Source organism: Miscanthus floridulus, chromosome 8 (genome assembly GCF_019320115.1).
Source record: "Miscanthus floridulus cultivar M001 chromosome 8, ASM1932011v1, whole genome shotgun sequence".
Classification (NCBI taxonomy): Eukaryota; Viridiplantae; Streptophyta; class Magnoliopsida; order Poales; family Poaceae; genus Miscanthus; species Miscanthus floridulus.
The window spans coordinates 142,674,958-142,696,991 of record NC_089587.1 but is presented as its reverse complement, the minus strand read 5'-3'; the positions used below and the strand labels follow the sequence as shown (position 1 = coordinate 142,696,991).

Below are 22,034 nucleotides of genomic sequence, written 5' to 3'. Positions count from 1 at the left end.
ATTCGGTAGTTTTGACTATGGTCCCTCCTACTTTCTCTATTGTGACTTCCATTTGGTCCAAGTCTCTCGAAAGCGGACTTCCTTTGATTTTGATCTTCCTTCCTATGAGATGTTGACCTGGCAGGTAGTCTTGAGCGGGCCCTTCCATCGTGCGTCCTTAGGGCTGCTGACTGGAGGAGGTCCTGGAGCTGTTCCTATTTTTCACTGGGAAGTGATGTCGCTCTGAGTTCTTCTAGTGCTTCTCGGATCCTATTGTAGGGTGTATTCGCCACGCGTCTTTCTTCGACTTCTTGTTCTGATTTTCTTCTGTCGTACTTAGCCAGATCTGACTCATATTTGATCCAAGCTTCCTTGTGCTGCCTAGCACGGCATTGGCGTCCTTGTTTCAATTTGTTTCTTCTTTCTCTGGCTTGCCTCTGATTCTCGGTCTCACCATCGTGCCCCTAGATAAAGGGTGATATGTTGGACTCAGATTCATCCGATGACCTGATGTCGGGTGCTTCCGGGGGGACCAATGGTGATCGAGGACGGTGAAACATGAATACTTTTCGTGCGTGAATTGTTCTATTATCGGTGTTGGTTTCCACACTGTCAGAGTTGTTGATGATTTTAGTAGAGGCTTCAAGGTCACAGATCGAGTCTCCTTCTTGGTAGGGTAGAATTGTTGTCGTCGTCGTGCCGACTAGTTGGGTACCGCTGTCCTCAGGAACAGAACATGGCTAGTGGACGATGCAGTCTTGAGATGTTATAGTTAGTACGAGACCTTGCTGAGCTCCTTTTAGTGGCATTCTAAGTACCAGATTGAGGGTTCCTTCGGGCCATGCCCGATAAGATTTTGCCATGTTGTGGAGTCCGAACGGAAAAGGACCCGACTTCTTGAAAGGACTCTGAGTGTATTCCAAGTTGTTTTCTTGATAGGCTGAGGCCACGCTCTGGAGCCCTGCCAGAAAAGAACTTGGTTTCTCGAAAGAACTTGGTAAAGACTCCATCTTGGATGCAGAGCCTGAGTTTGAGTCGGATGCTCAAAGCCGCAAAATCTGAGTTGGATCGGACATCACGAGCTGCGCGAATCTTCCGGCGAGTTGATCTGTCGTAGTCGCCGAAATAGAAAGGTCTTCAAGGTGATCCGAATCTTTGAGGAGACGGCTTTGGAGCTTGCCATCGTCGCTTGCCTCGCAGATCCATGAACCGAAGATGAAGGTTGATCCCGTCGAGAAGATCATGTTGTCGAGGCCCGTCGAGCTCTCGGATGCAAATTCGCCGAAAGCCTCTACCTGGCGTGCCAGCTGTCGATGTTTCACCACCGATAGCCTACCACGGGGGTACCCGGGGCAGTTTGTTTGGGCTTCAGCGTATGCAGAACTCGACGATAAATGCAAGAGACAGTCGATTTATCCTAGTTCGGGCCCTCGACCGTGATAGAGTAATAGCCCTACGTCCAGTTCAATGTTGGCCTTTGCGTTGGATTGATTGTAAAGTGTTCTGTTTTTAACTCCCTTCTCCAGGAACTCCTCCCTCCTTTATATAGTCAGGAGGCCAGAGTCCTAGTCGGTTTACAATGAGAGTTCCTAGTAGGATTACAGAATAATACTACTACTAAGATTACATGGAAAGAATCCTAGTTAGACTAGATCTTCTCCCTTCCTTGAGGGGTATCCCGTGGGTCCCGCATCGACAGTCAAGCTCCAGACCAAAAGTGTGATCATGCCCCAGCGAAAGCTGCAAAGGTTTGAAGTACTTTGTTTGCCTTGAATGTATCACTAGAATTATACACAGCTTAGAAGTTGTGCTGGAAATATATTTTCTTATACAGCTGTGTTGCTTGCGATTATGCACGGTTTGCGTCCTTCGGGTGCGCATGGGCGAGGCATGCGGGTTCGGGTGCACTAGGGGGAGGGGAGCTGCAATTACCGTATTAACCTTCCACTCATAAAATTATTTTTTACTAATTAATTGTTTAGGAACTAAGATGAACCTAGAAGTACCCCAACCGCTATAAAAGAGCTCATCATATATTCACGGCTTCCGGATATCGATTAATCTGCTTCGGCGAGGTGCCGTCGCTGCCAGACGGCGAAGCAACATCGGAGCTCAGTGTGTTTGTCTAAGCACCAATCCATGTACGAATTCTTAATATGTTTGTCTAAGCACCGATCTTGAGGATATTATTGTGCCCAACTATTCGGGCGAGCGAGAGCACTCGAGGGTGGGTGAGCGGAAGGAATGGATATTTTAGTTCGTTTTTGTCAATATACAACGCCTTTTTTCTAATGAAAAATGCTGGTTGATTTTAAGTATTATTATTATTATTTTATTTCCAGAAGAATATTTGATTTTTTTTATCCTTCGTCTATAACTTTTAAATTAACTGTCTTATATTTGAGATTTTAGATATTATTATTTTATATGCACGGCTTCCGGATATTAATTAATCTGCTTCGGCCAGGTGCCGTCGCTGCCAGAGGGCGCAGCATCATCGGAGCTCCGTGTGTGTGTCTAAGCACCGATCCATGTACGTCGCTACCAAGGATGAAGATTCTTTGCTGAGGGCCGAGCACGCTTGTCTTATGAGCTGCATTTTTTCAGCGAAGGAATTTCAACGAAGCGAACATGGTAGTCCCCATCAGAAATTTGGAAGAACCTGCTAAAACGATGGCATGTCTTTTGGTAATTCTATTTTATCAGTTCCTAATTCTTGTGTAACTTCGAATGTTCAGAGTTTGGGTATCTCTATGGGCTTTAATTCAAATGATTTTTTCAAGGGCGTGTCGGATATTAAATTTGGAGAGTTAGATAGGCTACTTGCTAGAAATCAAAAGCAACAGGTCACAACTAAAATGTTTGAAGAATCTGGTGAGGATGAGGACAATGCGATAGAGTATTTTAACTCTAGGTCACTTATGTAGTGGCATCATTGAAGAGAATCTGGACGACGATGCATATCACATTGGTGGTGAATGGCATAAGGTGTCCAATAAGAAAAGCTCTTAAAAGAAAAAGACAAAGAAAATAAAATATCAACATCCATTTTAAATAAAAAAAAGTTACCTAAATGAAAGGAATATTCTAGAATAGGAAAGGTCTTAGGGACTTGGCTAAATATAAATTTCTTGACTTTATTGCAATCTTACAGACTCGACGAGATGACTTTTCAGTAGGAGATCTGAACAACATTTGTAGTGGCAAAGATTTCCTTTGGCATTGGACATCACCAAGGGGCCGGTCAGGAGGAATACAAGCGAATACCTTTGGATCCGCACCTGCCGGGGTGTGGCTGGTGGTCTGGAACAACATGGTCACGACTCACGAGCTTCCCGCAGGCGGGCAGGCGGCGAAGGTCAGTGGGAGCGAGGTACTCGAGGAGGACGTGGTCGCGGAGAACATCGATAAGGTTGGCGCCCGACTCGGCTGCGAATGCCGACGGCGACCGCGGAAGGTTACCGTTCGGCACGGCGAGCAGCGTCAGCGACAACCGGCCTGCTAGCTCCGTTAGCACGGGGCTGGAGCTGGACACTAGGAGCCGTGTGAAGTCGTTGAGGTCCAGGAGCGCTGACAGCGTGCCCGTGACGTCGACCGCGACGGCTGTCCATGCCGCCGACGCTGCGGACGCCGTGGCGAGCAGCGTGAAAGACACAGGATGCAGGAGACGGGAGGGATATGTTTCCGTATCTCGCCACCACTATTCGAGCGAGCACTCGAGGGTGGGGGAGCGGAAGGAATGTATGTTTTATTTCGCTTTTGTCAAATATACAATGTCTTTTTTTAATGAAAAATGCTGGGTGATTTTGGATATTATTATTTTTTATATCCGGAAGAATAATTGAGCTTTTTGGATCCCTTCATCTACAACTTTTAAATTAACTATCTTATATGCACGGCTTCCTGATATTGATTAATCTGCTTCGGCGAGGTGCCGTCGCTGCCAGACAGCGCAGCATCATCGGAGCTACATGTGTTCATCGACGCTACAGAATTCTTAATATGTTTGTCTAAGCACCGATCCATCTACCTCGCTGTAGGCATGCGCAAAAATTTATGACCCCGACGCACGGACATATATCTATACTTAAGAAAAGAAAAACGTATATTATAATTAGATCAAAATCCTGGGCATCTCACCTCAGTTTGCAACCTCCTGAATGCTTCCTCAGCGTCCTTGGCCTTGATCATAACGTATATCTTACCAACGTCAGGATTCGCCCTCAAAATTTTCTCGATAAGAACTGATGCAGAACGGCGAACTAGGATTGTGATACATCGACTACCAACGAGTATGTATGTACTCCTTCCTAAATATCAAAGAAGAGAAGGTAGACAATGGCACACACCTTTGGCCAGGAATCCAGTTCCGCCTGTGATGAGGAAGTTGTTGCCCTCGAGGAATTCAGCGATCCCAATCCCGGCGACGTGATCGTGATCCGTTTCCAACACAGCAGTACGACGGGCTCTTGAATCCCCCGAGCCCGAGGACGACGGGCTTGACCTGGCCGACAATGCTGGGAGCATCACGCCTCTCCCTCTCGCCCCACGAGCACGTCCTCCACCGCTGCTGCTGCTGGTCGCTAGACTCGGCGTGCGCCTGGCAGCGAGGACAGCATTGCCGGGGAGGGGCATCAGGTTCGTGCATGGAAACCCCATGGCGGCCAAACAAGATCGTACTCTAGGCAGTGGCGGAGCTTGATCAAACAAGCAGCAATGGCCATTCTTTATAATCGAGTCTTAATCATCTATGAAGAGTCAAAAAGTTACAGTTTAGCACGTGGAAATTGTATTGGGCAGGAGGGGGCCACGGCCTAGGTTGATGTGAACCAAGCTCCGCCCCTGACTCTAGGATAGCGTTTGGTTGGTCCTAAGGGCGGCCTCAATGGTCGGCTACGTCGCTAGCTGACGTTGGACATCATCCGACATGGACACTTAAAAATGAGGAGAGATGAGCTCGCTAGCGACCAAAGAATCGGCAGCCGATGTCGCTGCAACCGAGGACATGTGATAGCGTTCCTTTCTCTCTCACCTCAGTGATCACAAATCAGTTTTCAAATTTGTAGTTCTGTACTAACAAGCCGGTAGGCAGCATAGCTAAGTACGTAGGGAAGAGAATTTGAATACGTGACAAGAACACTATAAAATATCATACACAACACAACTCAGGTAAAGGAAAATCAAGCAGACAAATGGAAGAAAAGTCATCAATCATTGCATGTCGTACAGCAAAAAGGATGAACACAAGATTGGATGGACACAAGACTGACAACAGGCCAATGTATCCTTCTGCTAGTAAAACTCCATTGTAAAATCTCATCCATTAAACAAAACCTTTTTTTGCTCTTGAGCTACCATGATGAGAACATGTTTAGTCCGAATCTTACCCATGTACCAGGTTCAATACAGGTTCGAAAATGGACATAAGACCGACAAAATTCAGAACAACTAGAACGGTAATATATCAAACACATGCATATCTCATCCACCAGCATAGCTAAGCATCCTCCTTTGTATCTTCAGCTTGTTAGTTCAAACATGTGAACCCTTGAATATGCAAAGATCCTACCTTGTTCCACCCTTCTATCCTCTTCCTTCTCTCCTCTACAAAAAGAGCAGATAGTTTATAAAGACAAGTGCAGGGCATCATATGTATCAACAGATGTTGGCTATCATATATATCAACAGATATTGGCTATCTAATGTAACTTGCAATTCTTGTGAATGAACCCAGATGCTGACATTCAACATGTCAAGCCTGACACGAGCTACAGTTATGTTCAGAAATGTCACAAGTAACTTGTACTGTACTAAGTAGTATTTCAGAGAAAGCATATAACTGAACTACAAAATGATTTCTTCAGCTGAACTACAAAACTTTATAAGCGCTATCCAAGATGGTGATAGAATAGCGGTGTCACAATCAGACAAAGACAACGTCGCATTCCAGTTTTTTAGTCAGTCTATTGGCACGCCGAAGCCGAGAAGCCTTGCGCTGAATTGGGAAGCACTGGGATATGAACAGTTTGATTTGGACTCTCTGGATTCACCATTAACAGAGCAGGAAATATCTCTAGTCATAAAAGAAATGCCTTCCATGAAAGCATCCGGGCCGGATGGCTTCATCAGTCTCTTTTATAAAAAATGTTGGAACGTCATAAAATACGATTTCATAGAAGCAGTGCAAGCTTTTTACAACCACAGAACATCCAAGTTGCGCTTACTGAATGAGGCAAACATAATCCTGCTGCGCAAGAAACAAGAAGCTTCCAGCATGGCAGACTATAGGCCAATAAGCTTGATTAACAGCGTCGTCAAAATAATAACAAAGATTCTTGCCTCCAGATTTGCACCAAAGCTGGACAACATAGTGTCAAATGCACAGAACGCTTTCATTAGGAAAAGGTGCATCCATGATAACTTCATCTATGCACAAAAGGTCATTCAAACATTACACAAGAAAAATAACCCGGCCTTTTCATCAAGCTGGACATCTCCAAGGCCTTTGATTCTATCAGTTGGCCCTATCTACTGGAAGTATTACAGGCTTTAGGTTTCAGTCAAAAATGGCGGGACTGGATCTCATCACTGCTTGTGACTTCATCGTCTAAGATTTTGATCAACGGCAGGCCAGGGAAAAACATTAAACATGCTCGTGGGTTGAGGCAGAGAGACCCACTCTCGCCGTTGCTATTCATCTTGGCAATTGACCCTCTCCTACGCATCATTGAAATGGCTGCTGAAAAGGGGTTCCTCCAGCCGGTTCTACCGAAGACAGCAAAGCTAAGATGTTCTCTGTACGCGGATGACGTGGCAATATTTTCGGCACCAACAGCTAACGATCTGTCAAGATTGAGTAGAATTTTACATACCTTCGGAGAATGCTCGGGTTTGACAATAAACATGGCCAAAACAGAAATTTTCCCAATCAGGTTGGATAAATCCACGGTGCAAACTCTTCTTCAAAATTTTCCTGGAAAGATCTGCAGCTTCCCGGGGAAATATTTGGGATTATCGCTTCACACCAGAAAATTAAGAGTTGAAATTCAGCCTCTCATTGACAAGATAGGATCCCGACTACCTGGATGGCAAGGTAAATTACTATCAACGGCCGGACGAGAAACACAGGTAAAAACCGTTCTATCCTCACAGCCAATCTATCACCTTACGGCTTTCCCGGTGCAAAAATGGTTGATCAAAAGAATAGATAAAATCAGAAGGAGTTTCTTATGGCATGGATGAAAGCCCTAGTTTGGTTTTGGATAATTAATGAAACCTTGTGTACTAACCCTTGTCCTTAAGTGTTGTGATTGAGATAGGGTTGTACACACCAAGTGATGGAGCTAGATGATGGTTATGGTGATGGTGGTGGCCAAACTTGAAGATCAAGTGCTCCAACTTAGAAAAAAAGAAAGAGAAAAACAAAAACCAAGTATTGATTAAGGCAAAGGTATCAAATAGGTTTTTGTTTTGGCACTCAAGACATCATAGAGGGTGTGACTGTGTTTATGATCGATAGTCGTACTATAAAAATGAGAAATCTTTGGCTAAATGGTTATCGAGTGCCACTAGATGACATGATTCTTACATATGCATTAGGGACCTAGTGTGCTAACAATTGATCCTTGAAAAAATGCTTTAAAAATGCTAACACATGTGCACACAAGTTCTACACATTTTGGTTAGCAACTTGGAAGCAAGGGTGAAGAGGTTAAGGAGCTAGAAAAAAGAAAAGGAGCTGCTGGTCTAGGACCGGACCCTGGCTCGGCCAGGACCAGACCCTGGCCAGCCTGAGTCTGGTCAGTGTTGAAGTTGTGACCGTGGATGCGTAGTGATGACTGGACCCAGTGGCAAGGGGAGACCAGACCTGCACGCGGGAGTGCGATAATGACCTGGCGTAGGCGTGAGGTAACGTGGCGGCTTGACGTTGACCAGACACAGGTGCAGAGTCCGGTTGTGGTGACCGGACCTGGTCCGAAGCACCTGGGTGCTCTCTAGACGTCTCTGGAAGTGATCGGAGCCAGCTTGATTCGTTACGACCGGACCCGACACCGGTGAGTCCGGTCATCTTGACTTGGTGGCGCGCGTGGTGAACAGTATGAGGACCGTACCTAGGGCTGAGTCCAGTCATCAAAACCGGACCGAGTCCGGTCATGCTTTTGGTGCTCGGGAACTCTTTGGAAATGTTCGGACTCGCACGCGAAATAACGATCGGACCCAGGGGCTGTGAGTCCGGTCCGGAGCTGACGTTTGCGTGCGACTTAAGTGACCGTTGAGATCCGATGGCTGATGTTTGAAACATGGACACGTGGACTACCAGGAGCGACCAGACCCAGGCGACCGAACTGTGCTCGGTGAGTCTAGTCCTGTCTGCGCGAGCCCAACGACTCTCTGAGCAAAGGGGCTCTATAAATGGTTCTTGGCCGAGCTCACTCTCTTGGCACTTTGATATACTTGATATCCTTATGAGCCTAAGCAAACACCTCCCACTCATCTCCATCATTGATTCATCATCATAGTGAGATTGAGAGTGATTCTTAATGCATTTGCTTGAGTGATTGCATCTATTGGCACTTGGGGATCATTGTGGTTGTGGATTTCTTGTTAGTCTTGGTGGTTGCCGCCACCTAGACGGCTTGGAACAGTGGATTAGCATTGGCACGAGTTGGTGATTGTTCATGGCCATCTTTCGGTGATTTGTGAGGGGTCTTGTACCTTTCCAGCGGAGAGACGAAAGGTAACTCTAATGGATTGCTCGTGTCATTGAGTTACCTCACTTGTGGGTAGGTTCTTACGGCGCCCAAGTGTTGGGCTAGGTTTGTGAAACACCTATTAGCCGCCGAACCACCAAGTATTAATCGACACAACGGGGACTAGCGTGCCAGCAAGCACGTGAACCTCGGGAGAAAATCTTGTGTCTATTATGATTGGAATTCTCCCGGTGATTGATTTGGTATTCATATTGTGATGGGTTCTTCACTCTTGCCACGGCGGTATAATCACCCAACTCACTCTGTTACATTTACTTTGATTACTTTCTTGCCTAGTCAAGCTATTTAATATAGTTAGCTTTGAGAGCTTGTTAGTTTGGTTAGTGAGGCTCTTTAGTTAGTCTTTAAGAGCTCACTAGTTTAGAGAGCAGTGACTTAGAGTTTGTGTGTGCTTAGAGATCATATCAACTAGAATTGTAGGTATAGGTGGCTTACAACCTTTATAGAGCTACAACAAAATTGTATTTCGCCATTTAGGTTTCTAACCCTTTGCTTTAGTGAATTTGTAGAGATTTTTATAGGCTATTCACCCCCTCTAGCTATTTAGGACCTTTCAGTGGAGAAGCATCAGAAAATGTTAAGGGAGGGCATTCCCTAATAAACTGGACAACCACATGCCGCCCAAAAGGAAAGGGGGGCCTACGAGTTTTGGACCTGGAGAGATTTGCAAGGGCATTAAGGTTGAGATGGCTTTGGTTCAAACGGAAGCAAAACATAGAGTATGGAACAATCTTGACACACCGTGCGACAAAACAGACGTGGAGCTATTCAACGCGTCCACTGTGGTGGAAGTTGGTAATGGAAAATCGACATTCTTTTGGACATCAGGCTGGATTAGTGGTAAAGCAGAAAAAAATATAGCGCCAAGATTGTTTGCAAAGTGCAAAAGAAAAAAGATCAAAGTGGACAAGGCGTTGAATAACAACAAATGGATAGAACATTTACTACCGATCAGTGACGCTGATGAACTTAGAGAATATGTCGACCTTTGGGAGGCGATACATCAAATACCAATAAATAGTGAAGTCGAGGATAATATTTGATGGCGGTGGACAGCAAGTGGGGAATACACGACTAGTAGTGCCTATAATATGCAGTTCGCGGGGGCCTACAGCAAACTAAGATTAACCCCAATCTGGAAAGCACAGACTGAACCTAAGTGCAGGTTTTTTGCATGGACATTACTACCTAGGAAGATTCTAACGGCGAACAACTTAATCAAAAGGAACTGGCCAAATGATCCTTGATGTAAACTTTGTGGAACTGAGCCTGAAACGCCTCAACACCTGTGCAAGGATTGCAGATTTATAAAGGAGGCTTGGGCAATTCTTCAAAGTTGGTGCGACATCACTCATCTCAGGAATATCGATCAATCTGGCTCTGTCTATAATTACTGGAGAAAGTGTCGAGCCACCTTTGACAAGGCAACAAAGAAAATGTTTGATGGAATCATTATATATTTCTGGTGGCATATTTGGAAGGAGCATAATAGAAGAACTTTCCAACAGAAGACAAGAAGACCAAAAGAAGTAGCTAGTTTATGCAAGGATGATATCAACCAATACAATATGGCAATGGTTCCTAGAACGTCCTCGAGTTAGTCGACTTGGTTATCATTTTCAGTTGCTCCCTAAGGTGCCGTTGTTATTGTTAGATGTTAGCGGGTTGCGCTTCAGTCGGTTTTTATTTCGGTCCGAGTAGTTTCAGGTTTTTTATCTTATTTTGGAGGGTTCAAGGGGTCCACGTTCTTGTGATAGAGTAGCACATGAGTTGGCTAGTCTTGGTACTGTTTGTGATCCGGAAGAGGAACAGTGTTGGTCTCCATTCCGACACATATTCAGTTTGTAATTGCTGAAGATTCAGCTTTGTCCGAGTAATGAAAATCCATATTTCCCCTAAAAAAAGAATAGAACCATGGGGAGAAGAGGGGATTAAGAAATTATATGAACTCTGTTATTGTAAACAAGCACTCCTCCGTTCTTCAGATTCCTCCGATCTGAACCCAATTCAGTGCTTGTTCTCCTATTCTTCTTCTCCCTCTATACACTGGTGCTAACATTGTTGCCCTCGAGGAATTCAGCAATCCCAATCCCGGCGACGTGATCGTGATCCGTTGACGACGACGGGCTTGACTTCGCAGACAATGCTGGCGGGAGCATCACGGCCCTCCCTCTCCCACGAGCACGTCCTCCACCGCTGTTGCTGCTGGTGGCTATATTCGGCGTGCGCCTGGCACTGCTAGCGAGGACAGCACTGCCGGGGAGGGGGAGCGTGCATGGAGATATGAGGCAATGATGGGCCCAATTTATTTATGTTCTTATGGTCGGAGTGTAGCTACGTCAGTGAAATTAGAGCAAGACTAATAATATAGTCAGCTGTTGGTTGTAAAGATCTTTGCAGCCTATCTCTCAGCTCACTCATATAGTAATTAGCTCTTTACTATTAATTACATGGCCCACTTTTTTTCTCACTGTATTTCTTGCTTCTTGTGTCTACACCGACTTCCTTTCTTCTCTACCTCAACATTAAGCATGTTTAGAGGCTATTATTAGGCTAGTCTTAGTGGGAGTTTCATGCAAGTTTTATTTGCATTAAATAGGTTGCCACATAGATATTTTTGATGATGTGGTGGAGTATTTAAGAAGAGAGAAAAAATGAGTTTCTTGTTACGATTACTAACTATCTATGAGTCATGAAATTAACTTTGAATTAAGAGTGAGTGTTTCAGTTTTATAGCCTCGGTAACAACGCGCCACCAAACTATGCCCTAGGAATGGCCCTCTTGTGCCCTTTTCTCTTCGGAGACGTGCGCGATTGGATGTTGTCCTACTGTTGGCCACTTGTCTCGTTGGAGACATGTGCGCGATTGCATCGTTGTCCTACTGTTGGCCACTTGTCTCGTTGGAGACATGTGCGCGATTGCATCGTTGTCCTACGGTTACCCAGTTTTCTGGGGACGCTACTGTACGGTGGGTGAGATGCTTTGCTGTCGATCTCTGGTTGGGATCGCTGTCCTACTGTTGAATCGACAGCAAAGCATATGTCCTACGCTCCTACGGTTGGATCGTTGTCCTCCTCCACTAGTTTCATTCTCATGGGTCATGGCCACTCCCGCATCCTCCAATCATCTAGCTCCATAGATTAAAAAAAAAAATTCCTCTAACTCCATGCCTCGCCATCTCTCCCTGCTCCACTCTCCTCTCGTTGGGCGTCTCCGTCCTACGCTCGCTGCACCCTCGCTCCGTCGCCCTCTGCGCCGGCCGCGAGTAGTGCGCCGCACACGCTCGCCTCGCTGGACGCGAGGTCGCTATGTCGTCCTCTGCGATGGCCACACGCGCTTGCTGCGTGCTGGCCTGCATAGCCCTTTGCGTCGGTCGCGACTCGCGAGAGTGCCGCGCTTGGGCCTGCACCGGCCGCGCATGCTCGCTGTGCGTTGGGCCCGTGTGGCCGTGTCACCCCTCCGCGATTGACAGCAGCACCCGGACCGGAGAAAGAGAATAGCGTCCTTGACGGCGTCGAATAAGGAGTAGCGTTCGATGCCCAGCGCGACTGCGTCGCCGCCAGCATGACCATGGCGTACACCTTGCGGAGGAGCACGAGCATCTGGAGGTGGAGGAGGCCGGCACGAGATGCGCGCCACGAGGCACAGAACGAACAGTGCGGTGCCGAGGACGACCATGAGCACCATGGTGGTCACCATGAGCCTTTCGGTGTTGTGCATGGTCGCCGGACGCCGTCATGTTGGTCGCATCCGGCGGGACTGACGAAGCATACGTACGAGCCAAAAATGGCAAAGTGTTGGTTGCGTTTTTGCTTGGAAAGCATATCAAACGTTGGATATAGAATGGACGTGGTAGCACTAGCAGATGATGGCAATGTGACTTTCAAGAGCCAAGTTACCCAATCTGTGTCCTCTCCTCTCGTTCGGTCATGGGCTCCTTGCCAGCGGCTGCTTCGGCAGCTCCACAGCCAGCGGCGATGCCACGGCCTTCTCCACATCGCTTCTCACACGCTCCCCTCCCTTCTCTAGCTACTCTACGATTGCTCGCCCGCGGCTGCTACAACAACTCTATGCACGCAACCCCGTGCCTCCATAGCCGGATCCATCCGTCCTCCGACTGGATCTGCGCAGAGCATTGAGCGTGAAGCCTTGGAGGCCAAGGGCGGCAGCAGCATGGTGGATGGCCGTGGGGTATGGCTATGTTGGATGACCGTCCTCCGCGTGGAGGGCAGCCGGTGGCAGCGGGACTGTCGGCCCCACGTCTCTCCCCGGGCGACAACTACTCAACGACGCGTGGAGGGTAGCCGGTGGAAGAGACTGGAAGTAATCTTTTCCAAATGGACCGCACGGCATGGCACGGCACGGGCACGGCATCGGCACGGCGGCCCGCCGTGCCGTGCCGTGCCTATTAGTGCCACCGTGCCTAAGTGGCAGCCCAGGCACGACACTATGGAGGGGAAACCGTGCCAGCAGGCACGGTGGCACGCCAGTGCCCGTGCCGGCCCAGGCACTAACACATTTTTAACCCAAATTTATCAGCACAAGTGCACAACTCAACTAGTCAAAAAAATACAGCAAACACACAGAGTTAAGAAAATAAAAATATATTTGGAGCATGTGCAATGGCTGCCTCATTAAAAACTTGCTAAGTAAAATTCACCCGTATGAAAAACCCTAGTGAGGAAAAGAGTACAACCTAACTCCATTAAAGTTCAATGTTCTTACATCATTGTCCAAGTCCAAGTTCTCATATTACAAAGCCAAGTTCAAGCTAAATGTAAAGACTAAACTAATAAAGATATGCTTCAAATTTCAAGTTCAAGCTCCCAGCTGGCCAGCTGCAAAAGAAGAACAGAGTTAGCATTAGGAGCACTAATCAGTTAGCAAAAGAAGAAGAGGAAGTTAGGGTTGTGATTTACCTTGGCAGCCGGGGCACTAATCAAGATAAAGCTCTTCAAATGTTTCCTCCAGCTCCGGGTCCTCCACATTGTGCTGCAGCCTTGCCTCCGCCAACTCCCAGTCCTTGACGCAGGTGAGCCACTCCACCGTCTCCGGCTTCAGCCTCCTCCTCCGCTCCACGATGATCCTACCAGTCATACTAAACGTAGATTCTAAAGATATGGTAGACACAGGAATAGTTCAAACATCTTTAGCCATGATGAACAGCACTGGATATGTCAGTTTGTACTCATGTCACCATTTCAAGATGTCAAATGAATCATCCAACTAGCTAACAGTGTCACAATCCAAGTATGAGACAAGTTCAGAAGCATTAGAAGCTGTAGAAGTAGCAGCATGCAGCAAAGCAGTAGCAGATGTATCTCTAGACAGATTAAGAGAGGAATGCAGCAGTGAAGTACCCTCACCAGAAGGACTAGGTGTATCATCATCATAAATTTTATCCCAAGCAGACCTTTTCTTACCAGACAGGCTTTGAGGGATAGTCCTCCTCAACCTAACAGCTCCATATTTCTCCTCATACTTATTGAAAACATCAGTAAGCCTAGCTCTAGTGCCAACCTGGTAAGCACTGTAATCTGTACTGGTAAGGTTCATCAACTTCCTCAGCACTTTTGCAAAACCCTTCATTTTAGCTCTAGGGTCCAAGATGAATGCAAAAGAATAGAGTAAAGGTATGTCCCTCCAATATTTATTATATTTGTCTATCATAGGTTGAATCATATTTCTCAGGTGAATGTCATTACTATAATTGTTCAGGTGTATAGCAATCTTAACCAGATAATGAAGCATAAGTGGAGATGTAGGATAGTAAACACCAGACAATGCAACAGTAACATCATAGAACAGTTCAAGAAACATAAATACTTTTTCAGCAACAGCCCAATGTTCTTCAGTTAGAAGCAACTCACTATTCTCACCTCTAGGATAATTGGCATGTATGAAAGTAGTGAAAGGATCTTTGTGAGGAAGCAAAGTCTTAAGCATTAGATATGTAGAGTTCCACCTTACATCCATGTCCAACTGAAACTTTCTAGGCCTAACACCCGCTGCAATGCAAAGTCTTTTGTATGCTGCAATCCTCTGATTAGATGAGTTTAAAAATGATATTGCAGTTCTAAAAACTTCAATCAAAGGTTTAAGATAATTAAGTGCCTCCTTGACAATCAGGTTGATTATATGGCATGCACAACGCTGATGCAAGAACATAGTACTAACAGTAGATTCAGGTTCAGGATGTCTTGGATCCTCTACAGGTAGCTCAAGACCAAGATATTTAGACAAAACAGGTCTAAGTTTTTGCATGGCAGAAACATTAGATGAAGCATTATCCAAAGTAACAGCAAACACTTTTTCAGCAACACCATAATCACCAAGAACAGATGCAACTCTATCAGCAATGTTCTGCCCATTATGGGAACAATCAATAAGCACAAGACCAAGCACCCTCTTCTCTAGTTGCCAATCAGGGTTTATGTAATGAGCAACAACACTAAGGTAGTCCTCTTTGGCTTTGCCAGACCATATATCAGAGGTTAGGCACACACAATTAACAGAATCAGAAGCAAGTAGCTCAACAAGCTTAGCCTTTCTATCAGAAAACATTTTGGCTAAGTCTCTAGTGGTGGTTTGTGTAGAGACAGCCTGAAACATAGGATTATGAGCATTACACATGTATTCCTCAAATGCAGCAGATTCACCAAAGCTTATAGGAACATCTACCCTAGCAAGCAATCGACAAAGTTCAGTACGAGCACGCATAGGACAGTAATCCCAATTACGCATAGAACCATCAGGATTAAAAGAGATCTGAGACTGACTAAAGCTCCTAGTTTTCTCTCGCCTAACAGCACATTTATCCCTATGATGACGGAGGTGGCCAGTGCCAATTGCAGATCTACCAGAATACTGCTTTTTGTAATGGATGCAGACAGCGCCATACCTAACCTTCTTACCTTTGGGACCCATCTTGAACAACTTCTTGAAGTCAAGCCACACATCAGAGGTACAGGGACGTGATACCTGGTCGTCGACGTTCTCATCTTGTTCGCCGCCTTGGTCCTCTGTTCCATCACCACCTTCAATGTCGATCGGATCATCGGCTCCACCTCCAGATCCACGGCCGAAGAGCTCTTCTACCTCCTCGTCGCCCATGTCGTCGTCTTCGTCTTCTCCAGGGAGCTCGCGCAACCTCTCGGACTCCTCATGGTACGCAGATAAGGCAGCCTCGACTGTCTCTTCAGAGGGGGGCCGGGGAGGCATCGCCACTGGGCTCAAACGGCTGCACAAGTGCACATGAGCAAGAAGAAGTAGATCATTAGATCAAGATTCAAGAACAAGAACAAGAAGACGGTCAAGATCAAGAACTAAAGAAAGAACAATAACGGTTAGGGTTAGGGTTTACTGCGGATTCTTACCTCAACGACGCCGGCGACGTAGACGGAGCTCGGAGCAGCTGCGAATCAGCGGATCTGAAGAAAGAAGAAGAAAAAGATCAGGAAGAGAAAGCATCTTCCGTGCCAGAGCTACCGGAGGGCGAGAAGAAGAAGATGGGTGCTCTTACCTGCATCTTTGGAGCCCCGGAGCTGCCGTAGGACGAGAAGAAGAGGTGGGGACGGCGGCGGGTCGCCGTCGCCCGTCGGAGTCGTCCTGCGCCGTCGAAATCGGAGAGGAGAGCCAGAGAGAGCAAGAGGAGAGCGCGGCGGGGGAGGGCGAGAATGATTTAGGGTTTGGGGTGCGAGGAGGAGCCGGCCGACGACGCTGCTTATATACACCCCCACCCCAACGGCGGAATCCAATGGCTAGAATCGCAGGGGTCGGGGGATCCAACGGCCATGATGGCTCGAAGCCGTGCCGATGCCGAGCCAGGCCTTTTTTCGTGTCGTGCCTCGTGCTGGCCCATGGGCCGAATGTGCAGCCCAGGCACGGGCACAGCTGCGGGCCATGCCAGGCACGGGCACGATGCCTAACGGGCCAGGCCGGGCTAGTGCCGTGCTTTTTACACTACTAGAGAAACGGGTTTTAGTCCCGGTTGGGAAGGCCCTTTAGTCCCAGTTTTCCCAACCGGGACTAAATTCCCGGGACTAAAGGTCCACACCTTTAGTCCCGAGTCTGGGAATCGGGACTAAAGGTCACCCACGGAAGAAAAAAATAAAGAAAATCCTCGAGGCCTCGCTTGCTCTACGTGAGATTCGAACCCAACACCTCTCTCCTCACGCGTAGGTACATTACCAACTCAACTGCACACCACTTGTGACAGAGTCATGTGCGCTCTCCTTTTGAATAGACTCATGGGAGACCTTTAGTCCCGGTTGAAGACACGAACCGGGACTAAAAGGTCACCCTTTAGTCCCGGTTGGTGTTACCAACCGAGACTAAAAGTTGGTGAACTTTTACTCCGGGTTGGTGACACCAACCGGGACTAAAGATGACTTTTAGTCCCAGTTGGTATTACGAACTAGGACTAAAAGTCCTTTAGTCCCAAACGCAAAAAATATCGAGACTAAAGGCTAAAATCGAAGTGGGTGAAAGGTCTGTTTTTTAGTAGTGTTAGGGCGTGCCCGTGTCGCCCCATCGGGCCTGGCCCATTTGAAAAACTACAACCGGAAGGTGTCGTAACTCGTAAGATGCTAGTCGTGCTTTCACACTGTCCCGTGCCTACGAGCACACCATTGACGCCGTGCACGAGTGCTGGGTCGGCCTGTTGGCACGCAACAGTTCCCCTGCCCATCCATGTAAGCCTGCTTGCCACCTGCTACATGCTCGATAAAATAACTGCTTATATATGCAGATCCTTTCGCTTGATGTTCTAACACAAAAAAAATAGACTAACAGAGACAAAGGCACGTCCTCAGCCTTCTTGTATAGCGAGCTTATTCAGTGTCTTGGTTGACTTTTGTTTTTATTGTGTTAGCTTCATTTGCTTATCAGCTGAAAAACTCGGCCCCTATAACAGTGTACTGAACAACCCGTGACATGCAAATACTTAGTCAATTTTGTTAAGTGTATAAAGGTCCATCTAAAATCAAAGCAAGAGTTACATTACAAGTTTCTGATGCTTTGTTCGTGCTACAAATGCACATCTCCACAAGTATTCTTCGCTTGGTCTAAGAACTCTTGTCGTCGGCATGTGTGAACTGAGTCGATCTGTTTGAGGAGTGCCAATTAGCTTATGAGAATGCCAGCACAGCAGTACTTGGAAGAGGAAACTTACTCCAATCTGTTGCTACAAACATACTAGAGCACAATGTCCACATATTGGGGGCCACTGGGATTGAAGATAAGCATCAAGGTGGTCAATGAAGGGCGGGGCTTCTTTCCAGGAAACTGATTCGCAGTCTAGCAGATTTTGAGGTGAGCTTGTATGTTCTTTTGCTTTCAATTGCCCCTTGTTTCTTATTGTTCTTTTTAGATCTGGTATATGTGGTGTCTGGTGGTGTGTTTTTTGCCTGTAGGCCTTCCCATGCTTCCTATATGAAACTGTGCTAGCTTTGGATTCTTTTTTTGCTCATAATATTGCTGATTTATTCCTGTACCTTACATGGTCGGTGGATGCGTGATCTCTCGTGGTTTTGAATTCCTGTGTATGCACACATCAAGATAGTTAACTAGGATTTGCTGCTAATTCCTTCGCTGCAGTGGTGCGTTGATATGAGCTTTGCCACTGACTGACTGACCCATCGAGTACTTGCTGCATTGTGAATCTGAAGAGAAGTTTAAGACTGCTACACCAGTCCATCAGGTGGTTCAATTCATGCCCATTTATATTCATGCAATCATGCCTCCCTCTCAGACATTTTTTTTCTCCATCCATTGTCACAGCCCTTTATTTTCCTGCCATTATATATTCTGAAGAAATTGATTGGTTAAAAAGGGATCACAACATTGGTGTTCACTGGCAATTGGCTGATCAGAACGGAGAGGCAAGTGCTCATTGTTGAGGGTGGAGGTAAGACCTTGATTTCCTTGTAGGCTAATTCTATAAAAAAAAAGTTTGCTTGGATATGTTCTTTTTTTTGTTTCTTTTGTCTGCATATTCAATCCGTTCCATGTATTAGAATGTAGAGCGCCAATAAATTTTATGGCAGTGATTTGGTTATAATGGAGGTAATTCTACACAGAAGTTTTGTATTTATTGTACAAGGAAGTCCGTATAATTGTTGCGCTCCACATTTTCTGAGCCATACTACACAAAAAGAGTACTTTTTAATTTTCTATTATTTCTATTTTCACTAATTCAATAATCTAGGATTAGCTATGCCATGTAGTGAAATAATTACAGATTCTGGCTAGAAACATGTTAAACCATTTCAGGTAGTTTTGTTTTTTAATATTTCCCCATCCAGATACCTAGCCAGCGTTTGTTGTTACTGTTCCAAAAATACGTTCTGCATTACATCATGATCAACTTGCAATTTAGCACCATGGCGTTGTACCTGATATCAGCTTGAATTGCCATGTGCAAATTACAGAGCATCACAGAGGGAACATGTGAAAATTATAGTGACTGAATATGCAACTCAGCATTCCTCCTTCCAGTGCTCTTTACTTTTGAGGTCGTATCTGCATACATTCGAGCACTCACATGGATGTGCAAAATGTTCTCTGATAACTGACCATATTGTGCAGCCTTATGCAGCATGTATATTTCTCTTAAAATAAGGATGTACGTCCAATAATAAATATGTAATTGTGATCTTTAGGATGCTTCTTACCAATACTTTGTAAGTCAGGCATGGACTGTATGGTACAATTTTGCAATTAGCCTGGTACCACATTGACCAGATATGTTATTCTTAGATATTTATTAAGGTGCTACATATTTTTCCCATCAAATTATCTATTTTATTTTCTCATCTGTCGTTTCTTGTGTCAACTAAATAGTTTACTGCAGCATTTCTTGAAAATGAAGTTTTTTTAATGTACCTATAGAGTTATTCAACAATAAATTTATAGCTATACATACAAACAGATCTAAAAAATAAAGGGCAGTTCTGCTGAATAACAGCAGTAGCCAGTAGAACTACACAGATTTGCTTTCTATTTTGTTCCCCCAAAATGGGTGTTAATGGTTATACTGATAGATCTGTTTCTCACTGATCCTTGCTAACACTACTACAAACCCTTGCTGCTAGATAGACTTGCACTAACATGGTATATGAACCGGCTTCAGTTATTTACTGTCTTATTGCAGGTTCAGGTTCCTAGGCTGCTGAAGAATGGTGAGGGGTTCGAGTAATTTCCGATATAGCATTTTGGTATGCTTTTGTGACTCTTCTGCTTGCTCATTTGCACATTCTTTCCTCTGTCATTAGGTTCAAGAAACTGGATTGTTTCTTTTGACCTCTGCCTTATGCTCTTACCGGAAATTCTCCTATCTTCAGTTTAGCTATCTTGCTGACCCATACAGACTATATTTGTCATCTTATTTTCTTAAAAACGATCAATTTTGACTCTTCACTATGACCTCTCATATGAAGTTTTATCTAGCCATAAGTTTATAGCTCTGCATATAAGTAAATCAAATTGTACAGCTTGTCTCCTGGTAATGTTTCAGCTGCCACAATTGCTCAATGTTTATGTTTATTTCAGCATACATGAGTAAGCTTATGCGGACTCATCTTTTCCCCTGAAATTTAGACTTCCTTGTTGACTATGGTAAACACTTATGCTAATCTGTAATAACAAATTGCGATGGATGTTTTTTTGCTTGCTGCAAATGTTTTAGGTTGAAAAAATGAAGAAAAAACAAAAAAGATCTGGCAATTTTTTTAGCAAAAAAAAAAAGATGTGCGTATGAATATCTATGATGTTTTACTGTTAACTTTGTCTTTGCTATGATGCTTAGTTATTATTTTTTTGTCATTGCTACGTGCAATATAATGGTTATATGAGGCTGCCTGCATAGGCAATCATCATTCATCATTGATGATTTACAATTTAGTTACATTGCGTGTTGTCATACTATAACTATCTAGTTGGATGAAATGCATGAAACCAAATTTACGCACCGATCCACAATACAATGTTTTTCTGTTACCATTTAATCCTAAAAATAACTGTACTTCCTTTTTGTCTTTCATCATAATTTCATCGCCATCATATAGATCAGATGTATGCATTTAATAAACATCTTAACATTTTCTTCCATGGTGATGTGGGATTGGAGTTTCAGTTTACCTAAAAATAATTGTTTCATTATTTTCTATCTATTTTGCTTACGAGTGATTAGCATGGCTGCATGTGATCACTAATACCTTTACATATCTGGTTCATGTTTTGCATAAATATTGACTTATATTGTCTTAGAAATTCTTATGAGATGAACATTTCATGTCTTAGAAAACTATTTGCACAAACAGTTTACCGCAATAAGAAGCCTGGTTAGTGTGTCCCTTTAACCCATTCTTTGAAAGGTACAACATTAAGGAAAAAGGAATTTGAATTAAGGGGTTATCTAACTTCTCCCTATTATAGTCATGTCATCAACTTGTGGTTAATCAAATTCCGTACTCTTACATGATTTTTTGTCCAATATGATGTGCGATTGCATTCAAGATTTAGATTATGCTCATTTTTATTCAGTTTAGTTTCTAAGGATTTTGAAGTACCTGCTGCTGTTTTCAGCATTCTAATACTGCCATCCATTTTCCCTATGGTTTTAACACTTCACACTTTACTAACAGGAATACCTAAAAAGAACTCCTTACACCCGAAGCTTCAAATCTATGAGTGGTGAGCCAACATTGTGGAATCTAATCAACCCATGATCGCTTATTGTGTTGCTGGTTGTATTAGATTGTCTTTTATCCTACATGATATGACATCTCAGTTCTTCGATAAAACTTCCTTGTTTAATGATATTACAGTTCAGGTTATGTTGTGGAGAATTATAGACCATTTATATTTTAAGCCTATTGGTACCAATTCATATTATAGATTACCAGCATAATGCTTTGTGACCTTGTCAATCTAGACCCCATGTCAGCTCTCTTAGGAACTATGTTATACAATCTTAATGTCGGCTATCTTAGAACCTATGTTAATAATGTGTCTTAAGTTTGTAATCTCAAACATCTCAGCTCTGCTATGAACCTTTATATCATTTATCTTAAGTTTGCAATCTTTAAACATCTAGGTTTTGCTTTGTGTCGTTATCCATAACTAATTGTGCTTGTGCTAAGAACTCCTGTTTCTGTTTATCTGTCGCCACTTTCTTAAGTTCGTATTGTGGTGTGGAACCTTACTTCCTATATAACTCTCTGCACACTTGGTGGAAGTGCTTTTATTTTCTTGGCTATGGCTGTATCATCAAAATCTGCTCA

General features: G+C 44.7%; 1 long non-coding RNA gene and 1 pseudogene across 1 annotated transcript; one reads left to right on the top strand and one right to left on the bottom strand.

The window, feature by feature from the left end:
* Nucleotides 1-4,748, bottom strand: part of LOC136469955 (fatty acyl-CoA reductase 2, chloroplastic-like) — a 69,653-nt pseudogene extending 64,905 nt beyond the window's left edge.
* A 13,846-nt stretch (nt 4,749-18,594) lies between these two features.
* Nucleotides 18,595-21,486, top strand: LOC136478540 (uncharacterized). The gene is made up of 3 exons (XR_010764270.1): nt 18,595-18,658; nt 19,904-19,967; nt 21,396-21,486. It is a non-coding gene; the product is annotated as an uncharacterized lncRNA (long non-coding RNA).
* The last annotated feature ends 548 nt before the right edge of the window (nt 21,487-22,034 follow it).